Source organism: Capsicum annuum, unplaced genomic scaffold, assembly GCF_002878395.1.
Source record: "Capsicum annuum cultivar UCD-10X-F1 unplaced genomic scaffold, UCD10Xv1.1 ctg82981, whole genome shotgun sequence".
NCBI classification, from domain to species: Eukaryota; Viridiplantae; Streptophyta; class Magnoliopsida; order Solanales; family Solanaceae; genus Capsicum; species Capsicum annuum.
Window position 1 is genome coordinate 265964 of NW_025893815.1, and position 8213 is coordinate 274176.

Here is an 8213-nt window from a genome sequence, read left to right on the forward strand (position 1 = left end):
ATATTTTTTGCTAATTACTGATTTATTTCTCAAATTTTTTTATCAATTAACAATTTGATTATTTAACTATCTTTACAATTAGCTAAAAACTCAAATAAGGTGACTATTATTTCTTTTCTTAATTACGGATTTTCTTATATTCAATCTTTCGTTGTTTCACTAAAATAGTTCAAATTTTATTGTTTTGAGGGATGACATTTTTTTGTCTATAAATATTTTTTAATACATAAGAAATGCTAAAGTAATACAATAATCACCTTTATTTTTACTATCCAAACTTATCATTTAAAAATCATTTCATTTGAATTAATAAAATCATAGTAGATTCGACAAAATCAATCAATTAATTATATGTATTTTTATTAAATAAATGATGTATGAAATTGTTGTAATAAAACTATACAATCAACTAATTAATTTCAATTAAATAGAATCAATTATATGATCATAATATATAGACTCAAGTTCCTTAAATTTAATGTTGTATGTAAATTTTAAAATATATTTATAGCTAAAGTAGTAGTCAACATTCGTTATTTTTTTTACCAATATATGCCTATCAATTATGAATCTTTCCATATATTTTTCTATTAAAGTAATTGTAATCAAATCATTCATATTTATTTTCTTATAATACTATTATTAAAAACAAATGAAATGTAATTTATTAAATATGAAATATGAAACAATATTAAATATTTTAACAATCAACAAAATAGCTTTTTGTTATGAAATAATGGTTTTTGTTGTAGAAATTCAAGTGTAGTTCTCAATATGACACTTGTCTTAGTTTTAGGCTAGACTATCCTCCTTTTTATATAGATAGATAATTTCAACAAAATTAATTAGAGTATTTTCTTATAAAAATAATATAAAATATTATTTTATAAAAATAATATAAAATATGGTATATTAATAATATTTGCATTAATTATGCTTCTATTTTGTTACGCAGTATTTGATTCTACGTATTAAAAATAACATTGAATCAATGGTGAAAGTGGAGGAACTTCTTTATTTATTGGGGTTTTTTTTTTTGGGAAAACTGACACTTTCTTGATTACCAACCACCGAACACAAAGCTGACACTTCTTGGTAGATTGGCTATTTTTTCATACGGTACTAATTTATATACATTTTTTTGATATTTGTTATGTTGTTAGTTTTATTTTGCGTATCGTATTAGTTTATATGCATTTATATTTTATGTTTCGTATATTATTATGATCCTAAGCTGGGAGTCTATCGGAAACATCCTCTCTACTTCACCTGAGTAGTGATATGATCTGCATACACTAACATCCCCAGACCCCACTATGTCGAAATACACTGGGTGTTGTTGCTGCTGCTGTTGTTTCTTATACAGTATTTGATTCAAAGTATTAAAAAAACACGAATTACATAACTTTTTTTTACATAATACCCCCACTTTAAGCATGTTAATGTATGCATTAGATCCACTACATTACTAATGTCATAAATTTTGAGGTATGAGTAATACAAACCTCAATACACAATAGAGTATATAACTAATTTTTGCATTAGTTATACATAAGATAAAAAGATATATATATCAAACAAGGGACTACTAGTACATATTAAATTAATGGATGCATTAATTTTTACGTAATACATTCCATGCTTTATCACAGATTTGATTATTATTCCTTGTCTTGAATCAGAATTCATCGGAAATAACCTTTCTACTTCTCCGGAGGTAATGATATGGACTACGTATATCTTACCCTCTCCAAACCCCACTATGTGGAAATACACTAAATTTATTATTGTTGTTGTTATTAATTTTTTAATACACTCTATCTAAAGACTTCATGCTTCTCATTTAATTATACCTTTATCTCCTCCTTAATTATGATAATTGCTCTCTGACTCCACCTTGATTTTTTAAAATATAAATAACTAGCAATGAATTTAATTTTGCTCATTACTCTACTAATTGTAAGAATGTTAGGTGAATTCATCAACTTAAAATTAGAGTACATTCACTCATGCTACATGTTATAGCTATAGTTCAAAAAAGGAATTAAACGTTTGACATAATACATAAATGTGTTTTCAAGTTGACATCATCAACAAATATTTATATATTTAATTTTGAATGTTGCACAAATAAATACTTAGACTATCATATAAAGTTAAAATAAATATATATATGTGAGTCTTGTATCGCAATTTGTCATGCAAAATGTGTGCATCTCATACAATTTGTCAAGTAATTAAAGCATTTTGTGTCTAGGCGAGTGCATCGGTCGGTTCGGTTGGGTTTTACATATTATTGTTAGATTTATCGATTTTTGATTTTTAAATATGCTAAACCAATTACCAAACCAATAAAATATTTTTTTTCGGTTTTTAGTCCTTAACGATTCGATTTTCGGTTTAATCGATAAGAGAATACTCATAAAATAAAAATCGTAGTAACTAACATGTAAAAAATGAATCTTAGTTGCAACAACAATCCTACATAAAGTGTTTAAATTTATAAAAATCTTCAAGTTTGAACTAAATGTTGTTAGGAGAAATTAAGAGTTTATATAATTGAAATAATAGGTTTGTTAATTTGTAGAAATAAAAGATAAATCTATAATAAGTCATATATATTTTCTTATTGGATTATTGGTTTACCCAATAACCCAATAAGAAAAAATTGAACCGAACCAATAACCCAATAATTTTTTGTAACACCCCATACTTACAGACATGAACGTAAATTATCATTTCGACTTGTACACATTACAAAAACCATAAATCTATTGTGAATATAGTGTTTTAATCAATTATGTAGTGTATAAATCTAGTTGATAATGAATTGAGATCATAGAGGTCCCTTAACTCAAGGACCAGTTGAAAGCTTTTCCATCAATTGAGTTTTAGTAAGCGTCAAAACTTAGGTCAAATTCAAACGGTCATTGCTCTTTGTATATATTGAATTAGAGTTCCTACTATATATCAAATGAAAGGCCTTCGAATTATCTTTTCAATGATACCAATTTTACAAAAATCCAACACCCGAGGAAAAATTTATGGCTTTGCAAAGTGAAGTGTGTAGTGCAGCATAAGGTGTACGACGCACACTCTAACTTATGCCATAAGGTGTGCTATGCACAACCTAATGTGTGCGATAAAGAGTGCGCTGCACAACCTATATTATGCGATAAGGTGTGCGCTGCATACATTACTATTCAAGTGACTTAAACACTCCGTTTTGGGGTAAAATGGTCCTTTTCCCACCCTTATTTAGCCATAAACATGAAATTCAGTCCCCAAATACCCCAAAATACACATTCATTCATCAAAATTGCTCAATAAATCTCCTTAGAGTTTCAAAATAAAAACCCAAGCAACTCAAGATTCAACCGTGAGTTTTTGTAACTAATTGCATATTTGGAATTCCCAGAACGTAGGCTTCAAGAAACACCTATCATCTTCGCATATAGAGGTACGTGGGGTTATCCTAAAATCTCATGGGCCTTTAAATTCATATTTTACAATGGGGGTTTTGAAACTACAAATATAATCATGTTTTGAACATTTCTATAATATTGATTTGGTCTTTAGGCCTATTTTCGAAGTGATTTGACATATTATATATGTATATGCATGTGTTTCAAAAAGGTGTTAATTTTAGAGCATGAATTATATGGAATCCCTCTCTTGATGTGAATTTGTTTTAAATATTCATATGATGTTATTTGTTTGAAAAAATCTTGAAAAGCATGACATGAAATATTTTGTGAATTGATATGATTTTGACTTGAAAATGAGAGGGCTATTTGTGTTGAAACATGTTGACTACAATGGTTGAATGAGAAAAATGCTGCGATATTAATGGCTTGCAAGTCGGGTATGATGATACCCTACAGAGTATGATATGTGACTGAATCAGATAAAATTTGAATGCATTGATTTTACATGAGATAGGTGGATGCCCGAAGAAGGTGTTCGAGTGTAAGGGCTCATCACTGGAAATCGTGTTTACCGACATAGAATTTGGTACCCTGCTTTGTGATCTTGCATACCTGACTTTATGTCATTCCCAAGTTAGGACTATGTTTAGGAGCCCTGCTTTGTGATCTTGTGCACTACCATTAGATCGAGACTCCCTATTATGTGATCTTGTGTGTCTTCCCCTCACTTATACTCTAATCTCGGCGGCAACCGAGATTTGACAGTTGGTGTAAATGTGATATGTAGGGTATTCCACCTAGCTCAGCTGCATTACATTATTGTTGAAAACAATTACATTACGCCCATATGTTTTCAAATGATTTGATATGAAACTACTTTATAATGGCTCTCAACTATATTTTGTAAAAATATTATGTTTTGTTTTGATATCTCTGCATTTCAGTACTTTTGTATTGACCCCTTTCCCTTCCAGGTTCGAAGGCACAGCCTAGGGGTCTAAAAAATTAGTAGAATCCTCAGACAGATTTGCAGAGTCACTTGGTCAGCCTTCAATATTTTGGAAGGCCTGATATCTGGCAGTTTTATTTATCATTTATTAGTTTTGGATCTACTGGGGGCCTTGTGGCCTTGTCCTAGTTTTCATATAGATATTTATTTCAGTCATGTAGTAGAGATTTTGCAGACGTTATAGAGATGTTGTGTTGAGATTGTGGGACATTATTCCCTGTTATTGATTTCATATGATTCTTGACCATGTTTCTGTAATATTGTTTATCTTTCATATTTTTTTTATCATATGAGTTATGTGTATGATTATCAGACAAATAGGGGTGTTTCGGGCCTTCATGGTTTGGAATGCTCATCACGGCCAGGGCCCTAATTTGGGTCATGACAAACTTGGTATCAGAGAACGATTGATGGTCCTAGGGTGTCTACCAAATCACGTCGGGTAGAGTCTTATTTATGGGTGTGTAGCACACCACACTTATAAGCAGGAGGCTACTAGGCATTTAGGAAGGTCTCTCTTTCTTCATGTTCCAGTTCGTGCAATAGAGTCAAAATGTTCCTCTTTCATACTGTCATTCGTGCTTGTCGCCCATATGAAGGTAAAGTCATCCCAAATTCTTTCCTTACTCTGATGTTCTCAGACATGTCCCATTATTGGGGTGATTCAAGTGCAAAAAGTTTAGGATCTACATGATATAGTCTTTTCTGATTGTGTCATATAAGAAAAAAAATATGCAAAGACTCGAGAAGAGTCTGTTGGTACTTCAATATGTGTTGATTCTGATGTAAACATTGATCCTGATCGAATCGTGCTTTCCAACTTAAGGTATTAAGTCCATCTAGTCCCTCCCAAAAATTTTGATACAGATATGGATGGTGTATAGCAAAATGTTGGAACTGTATTTCCACCTAAATATTAGCATAAGTTGAAGTGTTATTGTTATGACCTATCGGTAATGAAATTAGACCAAGAAGTTAGAGATGTGAAGTCACAAAGTTAGAAGTCAGAGTGAGGGTGATTTTTGGTGTAAATGAATATTTCAGTTGAATAATCGATATTTGAGGCTGATTTACCCCTTTATAGTGATAAACTAATGTGGTAGCTAGTAGCATGTGTGGATGGTATGGTAGTCCATGGGGGAAGTATTTTGCTCAGATTTTTATTTATACAGAGTAAGATGTGTATTCTTAGACCATTAACTATTATTTGTCAATTTCCTATCTCTTGTAATATGTAATTTTGTTATCATGATGTTTCTGAGGAAAAAAAATTTAAAGTCTAGTGAAGCCGTGTGGGGCTCTTTACTAATTTATATATATTTTCTTTGATATTTGTTATATTTTTAGTTTTATTTTGTGTATCGTATTAGTTTATATGCATTTATCTTTTATGTTTGGTATATTATTATGATCCTAAGCTGGGAGTCTATCGGAAACATCATTTCTACTTCAACTGAGTACTGATATGATCTGCATACACTAACCTCCCTAGACCCTACTATGTGGGAATACACTGGGTGTTGTTGTTGTTGTTGTTGTTTCTTATAAAATATTTGATTCAAAGTATTAAAAATAACATGAATTACACAATTTTTTTTTTACATAATACCCCCACTTTAAGCATGTTAATGCATGCATTAGATCCTTTGCATTACTAATATCATAAATTTTGAGGTATTAGTAATGCACACCTCAATACATAATAGAGTATATAACTAATTTTTGCATTAGTTATACATTAGATAAAAAGATATATATCTAACAAGGGACTGCTAATACACATTAAATTAATGGATGCATTAATTTTTACGTAATATATTCCATGCTTTATCACAGATTTGATTATTATTCCTTGTCTTGAGCCGGGAGTCTATTGAAAATAGCCTTTCTACTTCTCCGGAGGTAGTGATATGGATACGTACATCTTACCCTCTCCAGACCCCACTATGTGGAAATACACTGAATTTATTGTTGTTGTTATTAATTTTTTAATACACTCTATCAAAAGACTCCATGCTTGTCATTTAATTATACCTTTAGCTCCTCTTTAATTATGATAATTGCTCTCTGACTCCACCTTGGTTTTTTAAAAATATAAATAAATAGCAATGAATTTAATTTTGCTCATTACTCTAGTAATTGTAGTAATGTTAGGTGAATTCATCAACTTAAAATTAGAGTACATTCACTCATGCTACATATTATAGCTATAGTTCAAAAAAGGAATTATACGTTTGACATAATACATAAATGTGTTTTCAACTTGACATCATCAGCAAATATTTATATATTTTAATTTTGAGTGTTGCAAAAATAAATACTTAGACTATCATATAAAGTTAAAATAAATATATATATGCGAGTCTTGTATCACAATTTGTCATGCAAAATGTGTGCATCTCATACAATTTGTCAAGTAATTAAAGCATTTGTGTCTAGGGCAGTGCATCGGTCCATTCGGTTGGGTTTTACATATTATCGTTAGATTTATCGGTTTTCAGTTTTTAAATATACTAAACCAATAACCAAACCAATAAAATATTTTTTTTGGTTTTTAGTCTTTAACAATTCGGTTTTCAGTTTAAACGATAAGAAAATACTCATAAAATAGAAATAGTAGTAACTAACATGTAAAAAATGAATCTTAGTTGCAACAAAAATCCTACATGAAGTATTTAAATTTACAAGAATCTTCAAGTTTGAACTAAATATTGTTAGGAGAAATTAAGAGTTTATATAATTAAAATAATAGGTTTGTTAATTTGTAGAAATAAAAGATAAATACATAATAAGTCATATATATTTTGTTATTGGGTTATCGATTTACCCAATAACCCAATAAGAAAAAATTGAACCGAACCAATAACCCAATAATTTTTTGTAACACCTCATACTTTTAGACTTGAACGTAAATTGTCATTTCTACTTGTACACATTCCAAAAATCATAAATCTATTGTGAATATAGCGTTTTAATCAACTATGTGGTGTATAAATCTAGTTGAGAATGAATTGAGATCATAGAGGTCCCCTAACTCAAGGACAAGTTGAAAGCTTTTCCATCGATTGAGTTTTAGTAAGTGTCAAAACTTGGGTCAACTTCAATCGGTCATTACTCTTTGTATATATTGAATTAGAGTACTTAATATATATCAAATGAAAGGCCTTCGAATTATCTTTCCAACGATACCAATTTCGCAAAAATCCGACACCCGAGGAAGAAGTTATGGCTTTGCAAAGTGGAGTGTGTCGTGCAGCATAAGGTGTGCGACGCACATCCTAACTTATGCCGTAAGGTGTGCGACGCACAACCTAATATGTGCGATAAAGAGTGCGCCACACAACCTATATTATGCGATAAGGTGTGTGCCGCATACATTACTACTCAAGTGACTTAAACACTCCATTTTTGGGGTAAAATGGTCCTTTTTCCACCCTTATTTAGCCATAAACATGAAATTCAGTCCTCAAATACCCTAAAATACACCTTCATTCATCAAAATTACTCATGAACTCTCCTTAGGGTTTCAAAATAAAAACCCAAGCAACTCAAGATTCAACCGTGGTTTTTTGAAAATAATTACATATTTGAAATCCCCAGAACGTAGGCTTCAAGAAACGCCTATTATCTTTGTATATAGAGGTACGAAGGGTTATCCTAAATTCTCATGGGCCTTTAAATTCATGTTTTACAATGGAGGTTTTGAATCTACAAATATAATCATGTTTTGAACGTTTCTATAATATTGATTTGGTCTTTAGGCCTATTTCCAAAGT